Raw genomic sequence first — 26,602 nt, 5'->3', positions numbered from 1 at the left:
AAAGGGGAGGTACTATATTTTCAGCCTTGTTTCAGGTTTCAGTTGACATTACATCAAATTTCGATAAAAAAAATGCACATTTCTAAGCACCTTACAGGATCTTTAGTGACCTGAGGTGAGCAAATGTTAGAATGTTCAGTTTGGTCTGTTGTAGTTTTTTAAAGTAAAACTTCTAAATCACAGATGTAAACTCACAATTCACATTTCTGGTGTAATCTGTTATGAATGGATGGTTGATAATAGATAGATGGATGCATGGATGGATGGATGAATGGGAGGATGACTAAGAAAAATTTATGAATGAATACTGAATGAACAAAAAAATTATGAATGGATTGATAAATGAACAGGAAGGATGGATAAAAAGGTATTAGGAATGAATGGATGGAAAGGCATTATAGGTAGATGGATGATAGATAGATAGATAGATAGATAGATAGATAGATAGATAGATAGATAGATAGATAGATAGATAGATAGATAGATAGATGGATGGATGGATGGATGGATGGATGGATGGATGGATGGATGGATGGATGGATGGGAGGATGACTTAGAAAAATGAATGAATGAACACTGAATGAACAAAAATGTATGAATGGATTGATAAATGAACAACAAGGATAGATAAAAAGGTATTAGAAATGAATGGATGGAAAGGCATTATAGGTAGATGGATGAATGGATGGTTGATAGTAGACAGACAGACAGACAGACAGAAAGACAGACAGACAGACAGATAGATGGATGGACGGACGGACGGATAGATAGATAGAATGAGTAAAGAAAAAACTTTTTCAGTCTTCAATATGGAATTATGTATTAAATTCAATGTTACTTGCCATGTCTTTATTTTTTGACACGTTTACTATAGTTTTTGTATAATCATTTTTGAGTGAAAAATGTTTTAAAGTAAAATCTACACCAGAGGTACCCAACCCTGGAGAGCTACCTTCCTGCACATTTCAGTTGCAACCCTGACCAAACACACCTGATTGTAATTATCAAGTGCTGCTTTAGTTACTATTAACTGGTTCAGGTGTGTTTGATCAGGGTTGGGACTGAATTCTGCAGGAAGGTAGCTCTCCAGGAACAGGGTTGGTGACCCCTGATCTACACCCTTGAATTACAGAGTGTGTGTGAAACTATCTGTTTAAATACACATTTTCTAACATTTTGAGAAAGTATACCTGACTATTTAATTTATTAAATTTGGACCGGCTCATCTGGCTGTTTATTTGACGAAACATTTGACTTGATGTGAAACCCCTTAAGGATTACATGCTGTGTGTTTTTCAGTAATTACCTAGAAAAGAGGTTATTCCCTTCACACATCCTCATCTGACACACGTCTCCGGAAACTGGGTCATTTCATGCATTTTTCTTTTTTTTCCCCATTCCTCCCTCTCTTTCTGTTTTAGTCTCTCTCTCTCTAATAAGACGTGCATTTTACAGTTTACGCCATAGCACACAGACTAAGCAATGGAGTCTAATTATGAAGAGTTGGGATGTGAATGAGTTTCTACAATCCCTGTTGGGAAATAAAACTACACACGGCCCAAATCCCATACTCTTTCTCTTTCTCTGTGTCATTCTGTCATCGCCGTCTGTCCCTCGCCTAACATTCACAGGAATTTTCATATACTGAAGCCTGTGCATGTAAATGGCATGCTATGTTTAGGCAGGCATGTCTGCTGTTTTTCAAGCTGATGCACCAGCCTGCAGAGATCAGAGATCAAAGCTGGGCTGAATTTACACTGGCTTTTGCTGGTGATGAGCTGTTTTACAGGAAAGTGGGAAAGTGTGAAATGTTCCCAATTCTCACTGAAAAAAACACCTTTTATTTCAGTCGGCTTCTTAGCTGCTTGTGGAAAACAAGATCACTGTAATTTTACAGAATGAGGAGAATGTTCAAGAGGAGATTGTAGAGAAAAACCTTTTTTACTGACAAAACATGGTTTGTAAGTAGTGAAAATGTTGGTTATGTTGATTTAGAGAAATTAATTTTGATTGAATTGATGGTGTGGTAAAAAATAAATGAATCAGTAATAAACATTATATGATTACATTATAAAAATCCTGTAAAATGTATTATAAAATCATTTTATTTATTGTAGCAAAATGTAAACACTTATAATTGTGTATATAATGCTTAAAGAGCTGTTCAGTAACATAACAAAACATTTCACACAAAGGGATTCATTCAAATTAGTTTCACATCTTACGATTACACAAATCTATTTTATCAAAATATTCATAAGTAAACAATGATTATAGCGTACAACCCCAAATCAAACTTGGGACAGTATGGAAAGCGCAAATAAAAAAAGAAAGTAGTTATTTCTAAATTTACTTTGACTTGTATTTCATTGCAGATAATACAATTGGACTACACGATTCTGGCTTAACTTTTTTCGATCTCATATCAAATTAAATATATTTTAAGTACAAAAACATACAAATGTCTTGAAATAAATGATTTGAACAATACTTTCACATGTGGTACTGTAGTATATGTGTAATAACTTAATATGATATGTTGAAAATGATGCCACAACCTTGCATGAATGTTTAATTCTGTTTCAACAAGTTTTAACTTGTTATGCTATGTCTGAAATTTAATTCTCTACTTATAGTGATTTTTAGAATTAGCCATTGATTGGTTGGTACTATTATTTTGTTAACATGTTGTGTTTATAATATATTACACAAGACTTAGGGCCTGACAGAATCTGCGCATGCAGAATTCCGCAGATTTTTAGCCCATCCTTGATTCTATTTATGTACTTGTGTAAATTCATTTTTATTCAGTTTTTAAATTTAAGTAATATTATTGACTAATATGAAAATATTTATATGATTTATTTACAATATAGTTTGTAAAGTAATATTTTCTGTCTTTTATTAGAAACATTATATGAGAGACTTGCTTTGTTTACCAAATAATGTGCATCGAATTGGATTTGCATTGTAAACAGTAAATAAAAGTTAAAATAATTTTTAATTTCATATATTAAGGTTTTAGTTATGATACTCCCAAAATCATTCTGCAACCATCTGCAGATTTTGAACAAAATTTTGCACAGAAATAGCAAAAAATGTCCGCAGATTCCATCTGGCCCTACTTATGGGTAGGTTTAAAGGTGGGTTAAGGTGTAAGGGATGCCTAACATTATAATTATAAATGCAGTACAGAAGTTAAAGATGTTTTTAATAACATGCACATCATATTTCATCAAGTACAATGTAAAACAAACATATGTACATAATATGTTCACTGAACCAAATTATTTAAATGTAAATACACAGTAATTAAGGCCACTTAATAAAAAACGGGACCTCATTTTCTAATTTGACGGTTCAATAGTTGCAATTATTTAAAAGCTTTAGGTTAGATTTTCTCACCAACTTCTAATGTTACACAGAAAAGACGATTTTACATCTTTGTACACACATTTGCATGCCAATAAATTAAGTGCTTGTTCATGCAGAACTGTGTTTCCACTTTTAGAAGCATTCAGCTTGATAGCAATGTCTTTGCAAACCTGAAAATACTCAGTACACATTTTATGCACGAATGCACATAGAGATATTAATGACGGCACATTAACAGAGATTTTACCCAGCGAACAGTTCAGGATAAAATCACCCTTGACCATCTGAACCTAAACAAGTTGTGGCACAAGCACTCATTAATTTCTCACACTGAGTGATCCTGACAACAGCCTTGAGACATTCAGGACTTGTGTCTTCTGTGTGTGTGTGTGTTTTTCAATTCATTTCCCCTTCACTGCGAGGCCTTTAGTAATGTAGGACAGCGAGGACACGAATCACTTCATGTTCTGTGTGCTTATATAATAATTGCAGTGGTCTTTGTCTATAGAATGGGGGTTAATCTATTTATGTTGCTTCAGCTCCATGACTGATGAAATGGGTTGCAATTTGAAAAAGCAGACGTAGATGTCAACTATCAAGAAAAGAACACAAAAAATACCACTTGCTTCAGGCAATTTTCTCAGCTTGCCTGTGTATATAATACAGTAAGATTGAAAAAGTAAACATAATCATTTATAGGTAAACCAATTATTTAATAGTAAATTTAATGCTCGATATTTTCAGATGTGTACTCTCAAATGGTTTTAGGTCTAGAGAAAAACAGTTTAACCTCTTTCTCTGAGATTTAGCGTTTGATAGCTGTCGTTTGCTGATACTGTAAGTGCTTTGATGATGAATAAAACACCAATAGTGTTTTTAGACTTTATTTGTGTCGGTGTTCTGTCGATTTTTCCTACCTTGTCAGATTGTCCTACCTCCCATTCAAAAAGTAAGTAGCACATTTTGATGACGCAATATGCTACCCATCCACTTTTGCTACTAGTGTAAATTTTAATGTGGAGTGGTGTAATATGAAGCTATAATATTGCCCTAACCTACATAATCCCTAACCCCAACCATTCAAATAAAGTGTTGGTAGCATAATCTGATGGGTAGGATAAAATGTCAGGACACCGGATAAAGAAGTCTTTGTAAGATTCAAAATAACATTTAACACATTAGACTTTCTAAATGTTAGCCAGAAGAATATCCAGTTAAAATGTGGTTTTGTTGATGTTTAAATAAGATTTTGAGAGCATTAATTGGTTTTAAAGAGTAGTTCACAAAAAAATGAAAATTTACTCACTATTTACTGGAGTTGTTTAAACATTTACATTTACATTTAACAGATGCTTTTATCCAAAGCGACTTACAAATGAGGACAAGGAAGCAATTTACACAACTATAAGAGCAATAATGAATAAGTGCTGTAGGCAAGTTTCAGGAATGTAAAGTGTAAGATGCAGAACATTAGTAATTTTTATTTTTTTGGTAATACAGTTAGCGGTGGAGCCAGAGAGGCAATTGCAGATTAGGAAGGAAAGTGGAGACTAAATAGTTGAGTTTTTAGTCGTTTTTTGAAGACAGCGAGTGACTCTGCCGTTCTGATGCAGTTAGGGAGTTCATTCCACCAACTGGGCAGATTGAACGCGAGAGTTCGGGAAAGTGATTTCTTCCCTCTTTGGGATGGAACTACGAGGCGACGTTTATTCACAGAACGCAAGTTTCTGGAGGGCACATAGATCTGTAGAAGTGAGAGCAGACAAGGAGCAAAGCCAGAAGTCGCTTTGTAAGCAAACATCAGAGCTTTGAATTTGATGTGAGCAGCAACTGGCAGCCAGTGCAGACGGATGAGTAGCGGAGTGACATGTGCTCTTTTAGGTTCATTAAAGACCACTCGTGCTGCTGCGTTCTGAAGCATCTGAAGAGGTTTGATAGAGTTAGCTGGAAGCCCCGCTAGTAGAGAGTTGCAAAAGTCCAGTCTGGAGAGAACAAGTGCTTGAACAAGGAGTTGAGCTGCATGTTCAGATAGGAAGGGTTGGACCTTTCTGATGTTATAGAGTACGAATCTGCAAGATCGAGCAGTTCTAGAAATGTGGTCAGAGAAGTTTAGTTGGTCATCTATCGTTACTCCAAGGTTTTTCACTGAAACCTTTAAACCTTTAAAAGTTTGTTTATTCTGTTAAGCTTAAAAGAAGATATTTTGAAGGAAGCTGAAAACTAATAACCATTGACTTTCATTGTAGGAAAAACAAATACCACGGTGGTCAATGGATATAGGTTTCCAGCTTTCTTCAAAATCATTCAATCATTTTCTTTTTAGCTTAATCTCTTTATTAATCTGGGGTTGCCACAGCGGAATGAACCCCCAACTTATACAGCACATGTTTTACGTAGCAGATGCAGGTCCAGCTTCAACCCATAACTGGAAACATACATACTCACTCATTCACACATACACTATGGACAATTTGGCCTACCCAATTCAACTATAGTGCATGTCTTTGGACTATTGGGGGAAACAAGAGCCCTTTGAGGAAAACCACGCGAACATGGGGAGAGCATGCAAACTCCACACAGAATTGCCAACTGACCCAGCTGGGACTCCAACCAGTGTCCTTCGTGCTGTGAGGCGATTGTGTCTTATTAAAACATCTAATAGAAATGTACAGCGCAAAGAAAGTAAAAGAGATTTGCAACAAGTGAAAGGTCACTGTAAATGATAACAGAATTTCCAGTTTTGGGTGAACTACCTCTTTAATGTAACTAAAGGTGTTTTATATACGATTTACATTTATTTAAATTCATAACATTGCAGCTTCAGTCAGGCGTGGTTCAGTTGGCCGGCTCTGGCCTGTTTGGAAGAGATGTGCCAGAGTGTGGTTCGGTTGGGCTTTGGCTCGGTATGCTTGTAGTGCAAATCATGCCTGAGCCTGAAACTGAAGACTTAATGCTTTTAGGGGACTGTTTCATATGATTTATTCTTTTTTTTCAATAAACGTGATCTGTCGTGGTTCATTAAAGACGCAAAACCTCTCACTGCACGTCATTTGCTCCTTCCGCAAACCTCCAAATACCTGTAGCATGATGAATTTTGTGATAATTTAATGAGCGTCAAAAGTTGCAGATCTGTTCGGCAAAGTGTTTGACTGTGTGTCACTGTATCCCAAACAATTAAAAAAACACAAAACAGTATAACTAAAGCAATGTCCACTGTACTGAGCGAGAGCGCTTCTCTTCCAGTTAAACTACTGAACAGTCATATCATCAATGATGTAAGCGTGCTCTGGTTTGGGAGACATAATGCAATTTGAGTGCAGGCCGTTGGGAGAGAGGGGAGGGGGGACTATCGCGATTCAGCACGGTTCAAGGCAACTGTACCTAGTGTGAGCACCCTCTGCAACAGTTGGTCGGTTTCGAGGGCCTATACTCCGCACTGATTGGTCAGATCATAGCTCAGTCTGTTGTGATTGGTTTGCTTACTGGGCACGGCATTAGTTTTGCTGCATTAATTTAAGCTTGAGTCCTAATTACTGGTATTAGGCAAATGTGTTACAAACCTATATGCAAAGTTTTTTTTGGGTTAATAAGATTTAGAATCAGTTTGCTATTTAGGGAGGCAATTACTCTTATTTATTGTGTGCTTTGGTTAGTGAAACGTTTAAGGCATTTACAGTCAGAATGATCATACATGAAAAGAAATGTATATAGGGTATGGGCCAGGGGTGTCCAAACTCGGTCCTGGAGGGCTGGTGTCCTGGAGAGTTTATATTCAACTTGCCAGGAGGTTTCTAGTATATCTAGTAAAAGCTTGATTAGATGGTTCAGGTGTGTTTGATTAGGGTTGGAGCTAAACTCTCCTGGACACCCCATCGCCCATCGTCCTCCAGGACCGAGTTTGGACACCCCTGGTATAGGATATATATGCTGTGTGTGTGTGTAAATATATAAGCATAATAGAGGCAATGTAAAAGCAAGATTACTTTGAAGGAAATGCAAAGATAACTCACAGTAAAGTCTCATTTCTGCTTTAGTTTGGAGTTTTGACTTCAAAAATTTATTTTTATTTTATTAGTTTGTGGAAATAGTACTGAAAAATCTTACTCAAGTAAAAGTACCATTACTTACCCTAAAATGTGGTTGCATTTTTTTATAGTTGGTTGATGTGTTCACCTGCAATTTGTGAAATTTTAAAAATGTCTATTTCCCACTTACATTTGAGCGCTGAGGGCAGATTCTTAAACACAGTTGAGCTCACCACTGTTTACCGAGTGTAACCACAGACACAGGGACACTGGAGCGTTTTAAAGCTGTGGATCGCTCGTATATCAGCTTATAGACAAACCAGCTGATCTATGTGACTTTGAAACGCTCCAGTGTCCCTGTATCTGTGCTTGCACTCAGTAAACAGTGGTGAGTTCGGGGAACCGACGAGCTTTACGGCCAATCACAGTAATTTCTGTTGAGCACACAATAGCAAATCAGCACTGTTTAAAAATTTCAGTATCGATTGGTACTTAATTTTAGTGTCGTGAAAAGCCTAATCTTCTTGGACACTTTTAATGCTTTCAAACTGGTTGCTGCATTTATGAAGTGTCAATGTCTTGAGGTTGTTCTGAATGATGCAATTTGTAGCGTCCTGGTTAAAAGATGATTAAGGCTTTCTCTGATGGTTCACGATTCATTTATTGGACACACTCCATAGAATTGTTAGGCATCGTTTCATCATGAACCACCGTAAGAACTAGAGAAAAAATAAAGAAACAACAAACATATGAATCCTGAAAATTAAAACACTAAGCCAACATCAACAATCAAACATTAATCTTAAACAAATAAACCAAATTACCTTATTTTACTTTAAACCAGGAGCTAAAACACATGAACAGGGAATTTGCAAAGCAGCCGTATACCTGTACCTTTTTTACCGTGTTTCACTTATGTTCACACTCTGTTTAGTGTGCTATGTTTTTGAATCATTACTACACGCTAGAGCTGCACGATTCTGGCTAAAATGAGAACCGCAATTTTCTTTTGCCTAAAATAAAGATCACGATTTTCTCACGATTCTGTAGATGTAAAATAAAGGTTAATATGTGTGGGCTATTATTATTGTTATTCTCAAACATGTGGTGAAACAGCAATAGGCTTTGTTTAGGTCTACTGTTGGTTAAAATGGCAAATTTTGTATATACTTGGAATGGTGGACTTGAACAGACTTTAGATTTGTCCTGGTCATTAATGCTGATGATAATTCTGATGTTGAATAATTGTGTTTGAGACATATACTTAGAATCTGTAATGTTCTGCTTAAAATCTGTCACTTGAACTTGAAAATATGATAAACAGAATCGCAGAAATGGTGAATCAAGATCCTCTAGGGGGTCGAATCAAGATTGCAATCTTTTTACGATTAGTTGTGCAGCTCTACTACACGAGATATATATCCGGTAGGCTCCGCAATTTTTATGTCAAAATTAAAGTCCCTAAACAACTTAATTCGTTCAACAAATCAAACCATGTACAAAATACAACAAAATAACAAAAATTCTAAATCATAAACAAAGTAACACATTGTTTCAAGTTTCTTTACAAAATTTACTTTCTACGTGTGATTTGATTGGACAGGAATTACAGGACTGATTGTTCTTCTTTTGCTGATACTTGGTAAATTACAATTCCTGAGAAAAACTACTCCATTACAGTCATTTGAGTTATTGTAATTTGTTATTTTACTGGATTTTAATGATGTAAATTCCTTTTTTTTTTTTTTTTTTTTTAGGGAGTAACAACAATGCTTATTAATGTATGATAGTAAATATGAGAGTAAAAAGAGAGAAAGGACAACAGTAATAACTGACAACAATAATAATAAATCACAAGTGCTACACCAACTACTACTACAGAAAGTTACTTATATTACAACTACTAATGCTTCTACTACAGCCACAACCACGACTACTACTACTACAATGTCTACTAATACTGATACTACTACAACGACTACTACTACTGATACTACTATAGCGTTTGCTATTGATGTAAATTCAGAGTGCTCCAGTAAATTTAATTTTCTGCACTGCAGCTTTGACATCATTTTGAAGGCTTAGCTCTAGTTTTTTGTTTTGCAACCTACTATCAATTGCACAATCTCGTATAAATGATAACGACACTGCAGTTGGGTAAATCATCTAAACTGCATGCTGTTCAGATAATTTGATATGTTTCTCATTTGGAGGAACAGTGTGGTTATCAAAGCAGCAGCTTGGTCACCGGTGGTCTATTATATAGGGTTAGTGAGTGAACAGTCTGCAAAACAAATTCTCGTTTAGGCCATTACGATGGTTTTTGGCCATACAAGTCAGCTATACAGACTTTTTATGCTGAAGGTCAGAAGCGGTTTAGTATCATTCAACTCTCTGTGGTACATTTTATAATAGTGTGGGTGGATGTCAGACAGCTGTCAGGCCGAGCAAAAGAAACATGAAAAGCTTTTCCACATTGTGTGCACTTTTATATAACAGAACGATAATACACTCAACGGAATTGGGTCAGATGTGGACAAACTCAACCAGTGTTAAATTTGTAAATTATTCAACTATTCAATTTCTAACCTAACATTTGAGTCTGTACATATTTTATTTGGCAATGTTTTTTCGGCATCTCAGATTATGTTTGATAATTTCTGATGCTATTAAGGCTAAATGACTTATAAACCCCTTTAAGTAACTGCATTCATATTAAAATTAAAATAGTATTAAATAATATTCTCATAGGTTTTGGATGACAATTAAAGATCCGCACAATAAAATAATTTCTGTTTACTGACACTGTTCTTTCCATTGTAACCAACCATTACAATTAGACTTAACTTTTTTTGAGAGAAAAAAAAATCAATTAGATGCATTTAAAATGATCAAAAATGACAGCAAAGATTTTGTTTGTTCAAAATATTTTAATTAAATAATCCTCCAAAATATACACTACCTGACAAAAGTCTTGTCGCCTATCCAAGTTTTAGGAACAATAAATAATAACTGGACTGCTAGTTGATCATTTGGCATCAAAAATGGCTCATATGAAAGGCAAAGTCCTCTAGATCAGGGTTTTTCAAAGTCTAAGACAGTGGGCCTCCCTTTTGACACAACTTATCCATTGGCGCCCCCCTCCTCCCAAACACGCACACACACACACACACACACACACACACACACACACACACACACACACACACACACACACACACACACACACACACACATATATATATATATATATATATATATATACAGTATAAAGACACAGACAGATGTCAGACTGTTAACTCACTTTTATCATCATTTGCATGAAAGTGCAATTATTTAGAGTAATAACAAGTATTTTAATATAATGTTTTTAAAAAAAAGAATGATGGTTCATTATGAATAGAACAGTTCCAAGAACTGTCCATCCCAGTCAAAACAGTGGAAGTTTAGTGCTCATGCTGTCATTAGCCAAAATATTTTGACAAAACACACATAAAGGTCGTGGTTCATCAGCTGGTCCTGTCCACGTAAATCATAATCTCAAATACTGATCATCATATCGTTGTCTTTTGGGTTTAAGCCCTGAACTTGAAGGCTTTTGTGACGAGGGGGCGTGGCCGAGCGCCGTGGGAACGGAGTGAGGCCACCGCGTAAGTGGATACACCTGCGGTTCGCACCTGCCTTAGATCCCACGGAAGGAGCTCTGGATCATAAAAGAAGAAACAAAGGCAGAGGAAGCCGAGAGAGGACCGGACATATTTTACTTTTGCTTTCAGTTTGACGGCAGTCTCCGTGAGGATCTGCCGTCCGTTTGTTTTGGTTTAGACGGAGCTGCCGTCACTGTCATTAATAAATCACTTTAAAACTGCTTCGGTTCTCCGCCTCCTTCCCGGCGGCCAAAGGGCCGTGAACTTCATTACAGCTTTGAATCGGGGTGGGTCTCAGAAACCGACCCATTGTATTAGCAGGCATATACCTGTATTGGCGGGCTTGCCAAACAGAAGCGAATTCGCAGCCCTGGCCTTCTGGGTAAAAAAGGTTTTCTTATATTTGACGTATTATTATTATTTTTTGCTTTGTTTAATTAAAATGTTTAAATATAATAAAAAATACATATAATAATTAAACTTAATAATTATATTTTTATTATATTATATTTTTCCCGCGCCTCCCCTGACATGCTCTGGCGCCCCCCAGGGGAGGCGCGCCTCACACTTTGAAAACCCCTGCTCTAGATTATGCTTATTTTAAACAAACAAAAAAAAAAATAGGATTATGCCTTGATTATTAATTATTTAATTAGGACAGTAGCACCGGATGCAGCTCAAATTGCACTGCACCAGGTCTGCATCCAGACCCCTCTCCAAATGTCTTGATACCCCAGGCTGTTAATGTCCATCCATTCTGCAGATCTCTCGCATGCCCCCATACTGAGTGTAACCTCAAACCATGACTTTTCCTTCACCAAACTTGACTGATTTCTGTGAGAATCTTGGGTCTATGTGGGTTCCAATAGGTCTTCTGCAGTATTTGTGATGATTAGGATGCAGTTCAATGGATGATTCAGGAAAATTCTACCTTCTGCCAACTTTAACTAAATGTCAAGTTATTATTTGCTGTTTCTTACAACTGGGAACGACGACAAGACTTTTTTCAGATAATGTATAGTACAGTTCGACAGCTGTGTTCAAGACTAATAATAGTAACATATATTGAGCAGCAAACTAGCATATTAAAATGATTTCTGAAGGAGTCTGTGGTCCTTACACCCTATTCAGACGGGGCTTCAGTGTCAACGCTTGACAGAGGGCGTGTCTGACGTTGTGGCTGATTGTGAAAGCAGTGTCAGCCAATGAAAATACTCCGCAATAAGCCACTGTAGGAGCTGGTGTATTTGTACACAGCGGTTTGATTGGCTGACACTTTAATCGGTGCTTGAAAAGTTGAGCAAGTCCCAACATCTGCAGCGAGCAACGCCTCATAAGCGGCGCCGATGGATCCACAATGCAGTTCGGCAATACCTGAGGTCACCTATTCAAAGTTAATGGGAAGTGTTAAAGCTGATGCCCTGTGTGAATAGGACGTTAATGTAAGTACTTTTTTTAATGTTAAAAACATGTTAAATTGTATTGTATTTTTCACAATATCGATAGTTTTTTAAATAAATGCATGCTGTATTTGAAATCACCTCCTATACCCTTAAATTGTGGACACTTGAGGCAGTAGCTATTTGTAGTGGTCTCCGAAACTTACATAGTAGAAGTTGTGTGAACTTAATCAATCTCACAGTGCACTGCAATAACGGGTGTACAACTCGCGTACACTCATCAGCTAGAAAACACCCATATTGCACTGTGTGAGTTTGCGTGCCAAATTAATTTCCGCATCTGACTATATGATACAGTCCACACCAGAATCATATCAGTGTACATTTCTATATAAATTACTAGTTAATTAAAGTAACATTTAAATACATGACCGAAATCAAAATACTTTGTTTCATTACTAATAGACAGCTCACTAAGTGTTGTCACTGGATCTGACCAAGAAGTTACAATCTGATCCTCCTGAGGGATCTATCAACCAGCAATACACAAACAAATCAAGATGTCAGTCCTCAATGCATGTGAAGGAATAATCATGAAATGAAGTCCTTTTTTTGTCCTCCATCTGTGTCTCAGTCTCTTTCATTGATGCCTCTCTCTCACCTTTGCATGAAAGCCTTTACAAGCTGTGGCTCCTGGGGGAAACTGTCACTCTCACTTGCTTCTCTTTGCTCTGTCATCCATTAGCACCTCAGCGAGCAAAATCCCCATCTGTACCTTATTCCTGACATCTCATGGAGATCTGTGCGGTTTGCAGTATAGCTCAGGTCATTTTGAGTCTGATGAATGGGGTATATATGCACAGCTAGTGTTTTTACCCCAACTGATAAACTTCCGGTGAATGGTTAATGTGACGACTAATTTCAATTTTATACGGTTTCTTTTAAAGAATCAATGTTGTAGCGTAATTACAATATAATCAGTTAAACAGACTTAAGCATTCACTCAAAAAAATGATATGTTGGCGTTAATTAACTTTTTTTTGTCCACTGGTTCCACGTAACCGAGTTAAGTTACCTTTAAGAAAGAATATTAATTTTAGTGAACTTAAGTTAGTTACATAAAGGTAATGTAATGTTGTTTTGTTCAATCAACGTAACATTTATAATTTAGCTTTAATCAATGTAGTTATTTAAGTTCAATTATTCTAAAATTGATATTGTTATGTTTAACCAAATAAAAAAACAGTTTCCGTTTCATTGAGTTTATTCAATAGCATTTTTACAGTTTTACACATTTTCCAGCAATAAAATGATTATCAAAATCCAAATACTGTCTTTATCTGTATCTTCACTTATTACAATAAGTTAAAATATTAATACTAGTAAAAATAATAGTAATACAAGTATGAAGTAAATTGAAAACAATAAATGATTTAAAAAATATGCTTACAAAAACATCATAAAATACACTTTTCATAATAATACTTTTCATATATTACAAAAAACATTCAAAAATAATATTCTGCCTTCAAATGATATATCAAAAATATACTTAGAAAAATTAAGTCTTCTTTTGTAAACTATGCTGTACCTTCTTTACACTGAAAGCAGATAACACTTCAGTTGTTCAAAGAAAGATTAACATTTTAAAGCAAAGTAACACGATCAGCACTACACCATACATTAGACCAACCATCACAGAACATGCAATAGCTACACACATTCATCTCTCTGACACTTGCACCATTTATGCACATTTGCACCAGACACTTTCTTACAACCACTCCCCATAACTAAAAAACAAAAAACAAAACATTGTGCATGAAGTCTGCTTCACACAGGTGAGTGGGCTTGACAAACCACATGTAGAAGCATTCTTAATTCTTAAAATTTTTTGTATAATTAGCACATCTTGGGTGTATCGCCTCTTCCTGTTGATTTGCTGAATGTCTCCTCAATTGTAAGTCACTTTAGACAAAAGAGTCTGCTAAATGTTAATGTAACCACTGTAGATTCATAAGGTGGTGTTGCACATCAAGGTTTGCGCTTCATCATACCCAGCATCCTAAAAAAAGTCAGGTAAAAAAATAAAACATTTACCAACAGATCAAAGGTGAAAGGAGGAATTGGTTTAAGAGGAAAATATAAAATGTTTTAAAAAATAAAATAAAATAGCTTACCATGTACTCCCTCACTTAGGGGCTTTGAGGATGCATTCACACCTTTTTTTCCACTGGTGATGTTCTAAATGACATGAAGTGACAATTAGTAATTTACTAAATAATTATTAGTTACAAATACTAGTAATTTTTACTGTACATCATTTTAATGTGTGTATAGGCATCTAAAGGCATAGTACCTGGATGATCCACAGTCTCCTCAGCCAGATATGGGACTTTAGAGGTTGAGCTGTAAACCTGTGAGGGAGAAAATAGATGTGAGTGAGCAAAGATTTAAAATAATAAAATATAATAATATAAATAGCAAACTACTAAACTTAAAAATTTAAACATGTTAGATGACCAAACAAATAAGCTTACATTAAATGTCATCATGCTAGATGTCATGCTATTTAAGTGTCACATATGCTTGTCAAGATTTTTTTTTAAGTTAACAGGCTTGAATACAATTAGATAATAAATAACAATGTGCCAATACCACATTTTAATTAATATTATGTAAGTTATCAAAACTGCCATTCAAACTTGACAAACAGCTTGACACTCATTTAAAATAAAGACTATCAAATCAAATAAAAAATCAAAACACTTTTATTGTCACATTATCAGCAGCACATGTGCTATGATGAGTGAAAAGTTTAGACTATTCTAACATGACTATTCCGTTACCAACGTTTGCAACTTTATTTTGGGGGAGTTAATATATACCAAGTATAAAATTTCACAGGAATGCAAAACAAACTATACATTTATCTGTCTATAATGTGGAAAAGACACAGGGAACATGGCAATTTCATAGCAATACTATACACAAACACAACAGAGTATTACAAGAGAGTACATTTATGATTCAAATGTTGTCACAGCCTCAGTATAAATACATAAAAAGTAAAAAAAAAAATCTCACCTGTGTGTCCACATAGGGGAAAGCTTTGTGCACGTTCTCAATTTGTACTGTAATCTTCATCTTTTGATTCCCATAATATGGCGCCGAGCTGAGAGTGATCGTTGTGGTTTGAATCTTCTTACTTCCTGTGTTGTTTTGAAACTGCGCATGTGCAGATATTACTCCACCTATTGACCAAAATGCAGTACTGCAGAAGCAACACAACTCCCTTGCATTCATGTTACATAAGCGAGCTGTTTAAATGTGAAAACTTACTTTTTCTCATTTTTTCCAACACAACACTTTTATTTTTAATACACAAACATAAGCGAATTGTTTAATTTAAACATAGTTACATTCTTTGGACCAACTAAAGCCATAATTCATTTTTTTTGAGTGTTCATTTAGTTGTTTAAGCGTAAAACGAGACGAAAAGCCGTTTAAATGCTAGTGCCATCAGGAGCAGAAGGCGAGGACAGAAAATCTATTGAAAATATTGGAGTAAAATAAATGTTCATATTTTAAAGACGGGGTGTAAAACATAGGAATTTAATGCAGTGCTTCTTGTACATTCTGAGACCTACTTTATAACGTGTGTGTATATATAAATCAGACAGTGAAGATGATCGAGTAATGGCATAAAGTTCACCGGAAGCGCGCGTTACTGAAAATCAAAATTCTTTTACCCAATTGACTGGAATTTGTTCAGTTGTGGACCATTGTAAAGACACAGTACGTTATACTTTGTGTTAAAATATCCAAAAACCTCTAGAACAGTGCTATATATTTTGCTGATTTATGTACCTACATTATACTGAATGGTTTATTGAATAATGTTCAGTTAATTAAGAGAGAAATAAGTAATTTTAACTTGTGACATGGATTGTGTACTGTAGTCATGCTTATGATGTCCTGCACTCTCAAGTTTTGTTTTTATTTATATAAAACATGTAAACGCCTAAGACTTTTTTAATTAGTGTGTTTTTTTAGACTGCACCGAGCATAACAGAAACCTAAAATGTATTTAGTTTAATAAACCGATGACTGCGCTGCTTCTTTTCCATATCATCACAAGCTGAAGAAAAGTGACTTTGGCGTAATAAAGCTCTGCTCCTCACTTTGAAGCTTTTAGTCTATATAAGGTATAATAAATAATATAGCGAGAAATAAGTGTGAAATAACAGAAAATGGACTGACAGGTTATTACAAGGTTTTTGTACGATAATAAACAACAACAACCCAGATAATATGTGACTTCGTTCATTCGTTCGTTTTCTTTTCAGCTTAGTCCCTTTATTAATCTGGGGTCGCCACAGCGGAATTATCCACCAACTTATCCAGCATATGTTTTACACAGCAGATACCCTTCCAGTTGCATCCCATCACTAGGAAACCCATGCACACTCATTCGCACACATACACTATGGACAATTTAGCCTACCCAATTCACCTGTACCACATGTCTTTGGACTGTGGGGGAAACCCATGCAAACCCATCCACACAGAAGTGCCAACTGACCCAGCCGGGGCTCGAACCAGTGACCTTCTTGCTGTGAAGTGACAGCACTACCTACTGCGCTACTGCGTCGCCTTGTGACTTAGTTTAAACTATGAAACTTTTTTGAGCTTTCCAAGGTTAAAAGTTGTTGGACGAAAGTTCAAAGTCCTGTCATGCAATTCAAAAGCAGAAATAAACATGAAAAAATGAAAATAAAATAAAAACATGAATCTCAAAATATGAAAATGGCCAATGTATACATTGTAAACGATTTCTTGTTAAATTAACAGTAAGTTACTGGCAACAATTATCCAGTAGCTGCTGTATTTTATAAAACAGTAACATTACTGTAATACTAATTACATTAGTATTACATTTACTGTAAAATGTAATACATCATTTTACTGTTGTTGATTTTTACTAACACCAAATACAGTAGTAATACACATACTGCAAAACTGAAAACAGTATTTTATTGTACATTTTTACCATGAAGAACTACGGTATTTTAACGTTACTTTCATTATTACTGTATAGTATTTTACAGTTATTAAATGTTATTTTATTTTATTTAATAGTGCTACTTTATAATGGGTAAAAATGTTCAAAAATTGCACAAGTGTTATTTTAACAGTTCAAGAAATACAAGAAAAATAAAGAAACTGAAACTTTAACTACACAATAAAGGTTTATTGTGTAAACCACACTGTTAGACCTTACCAGGCTTTTTTACAGTAGAAAACTGGCAACACTGTTGCCAGCTACTCACTGTAAAAGTTTGGTTACAGTAAGTAACTGGCAACAGTGTTGCCAGTTAATTACTGAAACTGAACCATTACAGTGAGTGGCTGGCAACAGTGTTGCCAGTTTTTTACTGTAACCGAACCATTGCAGTGAGTAGCTGGCAACAGTGTTGCCAGTTAATTACTGTAATAGAGCAGTAGTGGTAACTAACTGGAAACTGTGTACAGTTAATTACTGTACTGTAGTGTTACAACTCACAGCATTATACTGCATACACAATAGTATGTCAAGGTGTTACTAAAATTAATTAGTATTCTTACCTGTTATTAATTCTTTGAATTAATTACGTTGTAAATTCTGACAAATTTATTTTATTGTTTTGGCAGCAAACAAATATAAGACAGAAAATGTATAGCAAAATTAAGAAATCAGCAAATATATCATCTTACATATTACTGAGAGCCACAGGTCTGCACAGCAAGGCTGCAGTCAAACTAACGTTTAAGCATGCAAAATTCTGTCATATGGCTCTGTGAAAAGGAGTGGGATTAAACAAAATATTTAGAGACTGAAAAAGCAAGCAACTGGTCCATAATTTTTGTTAAGAGAGGTCATGGTCGGATCTTTGATTAGTCTCAAGCAATCACATGATGTGATTTCGCAGTTCAGAGTTCTCAAAGCTTGAACTTTCCAATGCTGCAAACTGTAAAATTTGTCACATGAGCATGCATTCCAGGTCTGCAGCATTCACATGCGTTTGAGTGGAAGTCTATAGGGAGAAAAGTGCAGTGTGACCGAGACTTTAAGCTGTAACTCTAATTAAACACACCTGATAAAACTAATTAAGGCTTGTTAGAAATCTACAGGTAATGTTGCAGCAGGGTGGGTACTAAACTCTGCTGCCCTGCAGTTCTCCAGGAACTTGGAGTTTGACCCCCATGGTATATAGCAGGGGTGCTTTATCCTGTTCCTGGAGATCTACGTTCCTGCAGATTTCAGTTGCTACCCATATCAAACACACCTGCCTGTAATTATCAAGTGGTGTTCAGGTCCTAATTAATTGGTTTAGGTGTGTTTGATATGGATAGCAACTGAAATCTGCAGGAAGGTAGATCTCCAGGAACAGGATTAAGCACCCCTGGTATATAGCATACTTTTAAAGCAACTGCTAACATTTATCACAATCACATATCCATTAAACACACACACACACACACAAAGCTGACCATGCAAAAAAAAAAAAAAAAAAAAAACTGAACAGCAAAAAACACAAAATAATTATTTTAAATTTTAAAAATTTAAATAATTAAAAGCTCTGTCAAATCTCAAAAAGTTTAAAATAATTATAGAAAACAAAAATAAAGTTGGCAACACCGAAAAACCAAAGGATCCAATCTTTTATTGTTATAATTATCTCATGACAACAAACTTTTTTATTGTTTCAAATATAAATTCATAGATGAAAACACAGCTCTGAAAAATACTTAGCAAAAAACTCACAACCTGGGACCAGACAGGGGAGCTTTTATGTGTGTATGGCTATGTGTATCATGTTTTTGTTATTCCCTGTGATGATGTGCACATGTTACATTACTGAGATGATGGAATTTAATTTTGGCTTAGTTGCCAGAAAGATACATACAACTGTTAGCATCTGTACATTATGGCAGTATGCAATATCCAATAAATACATATACTTAAACAAAAGTAATGTAAGAAGTTATATGAGGAGAGGCTAACTAGCTAACAATGTAGCTTTCAAGTACACAGTTCAAGATAACAACAATATAACTTAAAACACAGCCTTATTTTATAAACCCTCAAAAACATTTGAACACATTTTACTTACTCATTTTAGATTCTTATTTAAAGCCTAAAACATATCAGACTCAAAATCTGAATTGATAGACAGAGAATAGAGCACACTCAGCAGTAAACAAATCAAACACCTGGCTCCCTTAAAGGGCCAGTATTTTCTGAAAACTCTTTTTAACACCTTTGTGTTTAGAATAAGACGGACAGCATGTGGGAGTGTGTGGTGATGCCTAAATCATTATTTTTTTTACAGTTATTTACTGCACAATCTACAGAGTAACAGTGCAGTTATACTAATTAAACACACCTGATCAAACTAAATCTAAAGGTAGTGTGTTGAAGCAGGGCTGGAACTAAATTCTACTAGGCTGTGGCCTTCCAGGAGTTTGACACCCCTGTTACATAGCATATTTTCAAAGCAACTGCCTACATTTATCACAGTTATGCACATATCGTTTAATGAAAACAATAAAAATATACTATAATATAAACTTCATCCATAGAAAAAATAAATAAATAATCTGATTCTCATGTCGCTCCAAATCTGTAGTAATAATAAAAAACACAACAAATATCATGATTTATACATTTATTTAGAAAAAGCCTTTATACTGTTAATGGCACTTTTACTTGCCAGTTTTCCAGACAAATTCATTGAGTCTCTGCAAAAATGTATGTGCGTGTTGTTTAAGATATATATATATTTTTTAAATAACACATTTTTACTAGTTATTTAGCAAAATACTAATATTCAGTTGAAAGTGCAATTTAAAATATTAACTATAGGTCAAACTAGGCAATTAAATTAGATTAATTATAGAAAAAGTAAACAAAGTTATAAAAATTATTGTGACAATTTCTTTGCTCTGTGTGAATATTTTAGCCTTTAAATGCATCTCGTCCATATCTTACACTTACCTTTTAATAAGCTCTGTGGCATTGGTTGACTCCTGATACTCAATGTTAGGAAGGAACCAAAGAAAACACAGAGATAAAATAAATATAAAATAGCAACATAAAGCATCAGAGTAGATGGGGCAGTAATGGTTGAACAGTAATTTACCATTTATTATCACAGTGAATATCTGTAATGGTACATAGAGTAAATTACTGTAATTTATTCTTTGCACTACAGAATTTCATACAAATCCTGCTCCTTTTACAGTAAAATACTGTTTCTTTTCATTACAGCTAAACACTGGCTATTTTATAGTTATTTACTGCATAATCTACGGTAAGGGTTAACAGTGCATGCTAAAACAGTAGCAATAATTCAATATAACAAAGCAACAGAACACTAATAAACAATTGATCATTAAAACCAGTCAACAATTAATGCATCAAAAATTATTACAATTTTAAAAACAGGTGAAAATACTGCTACAAGACAGGAAATGATGAAGGCCAAATGATGTTGTGGAAAGGGACAGTGAAAAAGGGCAGGAGCACTTCTGATGATCCTGCAAAAATGACAAGCAAAATCAATCACTGAAGTAAAAACTAATCATGCCTCAAACCATTTAATTCATTCAGAAACGAAACACTGCACTGTTGTTTATATAATATATATATATATATATATATATATATATATATATATATAAATAAATATATATAACAGTTATAATATATATAACAGTTTTTTTAATTGTTTTTGTTGGTGAAATACAGTTTGTTGTCAATTCACAATTACACTAACGTTAATCGGGAAAAGATCAGCGGGCATTGTTCTTGAAGATCGCTAGTCAGGTGTCCACACAGGTGTGTAAAAAATAAAGTCTAATCTTAACTTAATGTCCGACTCTGTATAGCTCGAATATCTGATTCCATGATCACACTACTAGTGCTTCCACGGATTCAAGAGGGGTGAACACAGTTCATTCTGACTTTAAAAGGCTACATATTTAAAATTAAATAAATAAAAATAATCTAATTTAACGTGACTAATGTTAATTAAATACTTTTAGGCTTTTAACACGTATAAATCCCCTTCTAACTTACAGACACGATTGCGTTAGAGAACATGAAAGCCGTGGGTGATTTTTTAAAATAATGCTAATGATGAGTTACTGATATTTGGTTTGCATGAAACAAAGTAATCACTAAGCATTAATTTTTGGCAAAATCTGCAGAGAGGCTCAGCGACTCGAGGAAATGTGTTAAAGTTGAGTAGAGAACTAAAGAGCAGTCTAGCCTACTTCATGAAATGTTTGTGGTAATATTCTGCTGTCAATTCGTATTACTGTATTTTAATATGCAGCAGTGATGGCATGTCAGCAAGACAAATAAACATTTTATCGAGTCATTTCATACAATTTATTTATTTAATTATTTTTTATACAAACCCTCTAGTGACATTTCCTCAAACTAAATCATCATAACGTTACTGTGCACAGCATCAGTAAAAGGTTGAGAATAATTTAAATACTTAATTTTTAAAAACAGTCACTGCTGATTAGAAACTAACATTAAAGCTAAGCTTACAGAAATCCTGTATGCATGACAATTTAAAGATGTATTACTCACTGATGTCGAAGCACTTCCAGGTCATCAGAGATGTAGACAGGACAGAATATGTGCTATCAAATGAGCTATTGTGCAGCCTTTGTTGGACATCCAGGTAGTATGTTCACCCACACTGTAAGAAACAAAAACAGAAACAATTTATTAAAATGTGAGGGATAGTAAACATGTTTGGTCTACAGAGAGAAGAAAATGTTTTCTTTAATCATTGATCCTAATGAATCTATTTCTCAACTACATTTAACCTCATCACGGAAACAGCATTTTTGAGCTTTTAGACCAGGGGTGCTCAACCTTGTTTGCTTTAAATTAGAATTAAAACAATAAATCTCTATGTCAAATAAAATACTTCAGATCTAAATAAAGCAGGTGTTTTTACCTAAAGGTTCCTTCCCTCCAGTTAGTTTGGCTGCAGATCCCTCCACATCTGTGCTTTATTCGGTTCTTGTCTTAAGAGTAACTGGTGTCGCATTCCAGGTCCATCACAATCTGGGCTAGAAGGACAATATGACAAAAGACAAGACACATATAAATAAGTCTCAGAATAAAATATTTAAAGGAATAGTTTACTATTTTGCCACTATTTACTCCATGTGTTTTAAACTAGTTTGAATTTCTGTTAAACACTAAAGCAGATATTTTGAAGAATGTTAGTAACCAGTAACTATTGACATCCATATTTGAACCAAATTTCCTTAAAAAATATGAGTTTGTGTTCAATGGAACAAATTAAATATATAACTATTTTGAAACAAGTGGAGGATGCCAAAGATGCTATTATTTTCATTTTGGGGTGAACTGTCCCTTCAATTCAAGTGTCAAGCAATAGTCATAAAAACTGATGTGTCGCTTGAGGAAAACTAAATCAAGTACCTTCTTTGAACAAGCAGAATCATTATGCCAGTGTATTCAGTGATTCTTTTTTACATTTTCCCACTATAAAACGATAGCTTCAACATGCAATCCATGTTAAGACAAAAATGAATAGCATAAAATAACATATTGAACTAAACTTACAGTTTCCAGGCTGTTTGAAAAAAAAAAAACACATACATATATATATATATAAACACAAAGACAACAGTTATAGAAAAAATTCTTTGTCTAATACTTACTCAGCACTTGGTAGGCAAATTGCATAGCCGTAGCTGTTTTAACACCAGATTTTTTTTATCTTAGGAACTGCTGGAAAAAGAAAAAGAGGTTGTACATGAAACTCCTCAGAACAAATCTGTGAACAACTTGACATTTAAAAATCTAATCAAAATGAGGAAGACATCAACTTTACCTTGAATAATCAAGTGAGGAGTGATTTGTTGCATCAGTTTTTCAACATCAATTACTGTAGCTGAAAAACAGATAAATATAATAAGAGTAAAATAAGACTTAACATTAATTAATCTAAATCTATGGTACAACCATACCAATCTGTATGGGGTTAAAATACATTTGTACACAAATCATTCCCTGACCCCATCAACTTCTCTTAGAATAGGATGGATATATATATATATATATATATATATATATATATATATATATATATATATATATATATATATATATATATATATATATATATAGTGATAATGACTTTGGCTTATATCTGTGTACTCAGAACGTACACTCACCTCAGGTACACCTGAACACCAAAAATTAAATGTACAATTAATGACACACTATACATCAAGCTCATTAACATTATTGAGAAATAGACAATTAATATGTATTTTGTTAATATTAACGTTAGCTTAAAATAATTCAACTGCATTTAATTTTCAGCTCCATTTAATAAAACAGTTAAGACTCATTTCATTATGAGTTTAGTTTAAATAACTAAGTTAACTTACAGTTGAAAAATTTTACCATAATGATAGCTTAGTCATAATGACTAACGTTATGTGAAGACCAGAGCTTACCTTAACGGTAAACGTTTAACTTTTCATGGTGACTTCGCCTTCATCTCAGTGTTGTGCTGAAATAGAGAATTCATTAATGCAGTTACCATAAGTTAAAGTTATGTTTTTTCAGGTAACTTAACGTATGGTCAAAAACTCACTCAAGATAAACTCACTGTATCTAATACCTCGCAAACACTACAATGACCGCCTGGCGTCTGTTATTTCTTGTTTAAAATACCGTTTGTTAACGGATAGCGTGACATAACATAGAACCTACAACTAATGTCACTTGGTTAATTCTTTTAAATTACACACACAATACACAGAAATACTTATAAAGCAATCCTTTAACGGACAGAATTTGACTTTAAAACACTTACCGAGGATGAATTTGCTGGATGAAAGACGACAGGTGAATTTCAAATTAGGAGAGCCGTTGCTTGCATGTCGAGTCGTGTCCGTTCGGTTCTATGAATCGGCTCCTTAGTGAACAGTAAAGAATTGAATCCGCCTAAAACCGATTCATTTTTTTGATATGATTCATTACTATTTCGTTATACTGCTTGGCCACACGCATTTATACACTAATTATACACTAATTGCATATTGCTGAATGTGCTTGTGAACACGTGTGATCAAATAATTCCCGAGCAAACGGTTCAATTCGGTTCAATACGATTCAGAGTCGCTCGAGTGCTGAACCGAACCAGTGCAAACCAATGACTGTAAAAAATATGGACGACGCGACAGCCCTTTTTCCCATTGAACGCCTTGAGGGCAAAACGCCTGCTTGACGGGCACAAACTGTCGCAAAAGACTGCTGAAATTGGAGCCAGACATGCGCAGAAGGATTGTCTGATGGAGCCAGAGGAGGAGCCGCGAAAATGAGCAGAGTCAAGCTTCCAATCAAACGCTTTATGTAAAATCAACTACGCCCCCCGAACTTCTCAGCATGCGTTTGCTGTCATATCAACACAAATGGATGTAATAACGTTAACAAATATGAGGGTTTTATATATTCAATCGCGCCAGCTCCAGGCCGCAGCGCATAACATTACTCGCGGCGTCGCGGGCTGATTCCGGCTCGCATGCGGCAGCACCGGCTCGCTCGGCCGCCGCATCTGGCTCGATTGACTCGGACTGGAATCGGGCAGTGAGTCCAGGCATCCGGAGTAGGTCCAGCAGAGGTAACATTAGTCAGTCTGAGCTCTAAGAGATAAGTCTCCGGCAGGCGAGAATCTAGCCGGAACTGTGTTTTGCTATCTGGGTGGCTAGGCGTGTATCAGCAAACTAATAAAGCCCGAAAAAAGCCCTGAACTTAGCGAATAAACAGTGTTCCACCAGGATCATGTATGTCAGAAACTATAGTTTACTGCTGAACTCATTTTGTCATGGTAAAATAACACAGAAATCGAATAATAACATTTCAGTCTACTTCAGTCTCCTGCCGAAGCTCAAACGCCGCGCTTTGAGAAACTGTCAATCACAGCTGTAAATCACGATGACACGCCCAGCATTAAATTACTGCTAAAAACAAACTGTTTACAAAAATGAAGATCTGCACCTATTTCAGCACAATAACCAGTGCCTTAATCGACCAGAACTATCTTTCGGGACATTTTATTGCAAGTGTAATATTTTTTTTTATTTGGGCTCAAGTCTCCTTCATTAACACGGAGGAGGCGGGCTTTATGACTTGTACTGCAGCCAGCCCCCAGGGGGCGATCTAACGGCCGAAACCTTCACTCAAACGTAGGCTTGCGGCACACTTGGTGCAAACGTGATATTGATTATATAGTAACATTGTTATTTATTCACTTTACCAGCGAAATTATTACATATATCTGACCTTGACAATAAGAATAAAGTTCGTTTGAAGTGTTTTGAGAATTATATATAAATATATATATATATATATATATTATTTTTTTTTCTCCCAGAATTCATTTCACATCAACAAGCAAATGGTAATGGCGGATGAGAAAGCCCAGCTAATATTATAAATATTGCGTTTAATATGTCACGAAATGAAATTTTAACAGTGTTTCATGCGAGAATGTAGTTCTTACAAACTCAAATCTGTGGTTTATTTATAGATATCATGTGTAAATTGTAAGCGTGCTTTGCCGATAGCGGAGATTCTGACCTCCAGGGTGTCCATCATCACTCATGTATCCGAACGAGGTTATAATCGAGGTTATACGAGGTTATAATCGGCTAGACATGTGAGACTTGCCCCGGTCTTAGATGGCTCTATAATGAATGTGTTATGAAATTTAGTTTTATCCGTTTTTCATGCGGGTATGTAGTTATTTTAAACTCAAGTCTGTGGTTTATTTATAGAGATGGTGTGTATTTTAAAATATTGTTTTGAAAATGCGGAGAAATGTGACCTCCATGGTGATGACGGGTGCCCTAACCTCATGAATCCGTCTAAAGCAGGCTGGTCATTATGACATTTAAGCTGACTTTGGTTTCATGAATCAATTACTTTTGTTCCAGTTTACGTTTTGGTTAAGCACAAAGTTATGTTGATTAAAAATGATTTAATATTTTCATGTTAACTTTATAAAATTAAGGTGCAGTACACCCAAATATGGAAAACCAG

General features: G+C 35.1%; 2 long non-coding RNA genes across 5 annotated transcripts in view; both read right to left on the bottom strand.

The window, feature by feature from the left end:
* The window catches only part of LOC141377053 (uncharacterized), a 61,086-nt gene extending 45,423 nt beyond the window's left edge, over positions 1-15,663 (bottom strand). The window contains exons 1-4 of one of the 2 annotated variants that reach the window (XR_012388904.1): positions 15,535-15,663; positions 14,807-14,864; positions 14,628-14,691; positions 13,694-14,512 (exon numbers count right to left, since the gene is read on the bottom strand). This is a non-coding gene — a long non-coding RNA (uncharacterized lncRNA). Of the gene's footprint in view, positions 1-13,693; positions 14,513-14,627; positions 14,692-14,806; positions 14,865-15,534 lie in introns of those variants that run through there. The other variant, XR_012388903.1, reaches the window with a different exon arrangement.
* Positions 15,664-19,134: 3,471 nt separating this feature from the next.
* On the bottom strand, positions 19,135-24,748 carry LOC141377052 (uncharacterized). 3 transcript variants are annotated; one of them, XR_012388899.1, is made up of 7 exons: positions 24,375-24,748; positions 24,013-24,068; positions 23,382-23,441; positions 23,209-23,278; positions 22,473-22,587; positions 22,097-22,208; positions 19,135-21,030 (listed from the first exon to the last, which is right to left on the bottom strand). It is a non-coding gene; the product is annotated as an uncharacterized lncRNA (long non-coding RNA). The 3 variants fall into 3 exon arrangements; XR_012388900.1 differs by having other exon boundaries at positions 19,136-21,030; positions 23,209-23,275; XR_012388898.1 differs by lacking the exons at positions 23,209-23,278; positions 23,382-23,441; positions 24,013-24,068; positions 24,375-24,748 and having other exon boundaries at positions 20,147-21,030; positions 22,473-22,966.
* Positions 24,749-26,602: the final 1,854 nt, after the last annotated feature.

The sequence above is a fragment of the Danio rerio genome, chromosome 13, assembly GCF_049306965.1.
Source record: "Danio rerio strain Tuebingen ecotype United States chromosome 13, GRCz12tu, whole genome shotgun sequence".
Classification (NCBI taxonomy): Eukaryota; Metazoa; Chordata; class Actinopteri; order Cypriniformes; family Danionidae; genus Danio; species Danio rerio.
The sequence above is the reverse complement of the archived record's forward strand: the minus strand, read 5'-3'. Positions and strand labels throughout refer to the sequence as shown.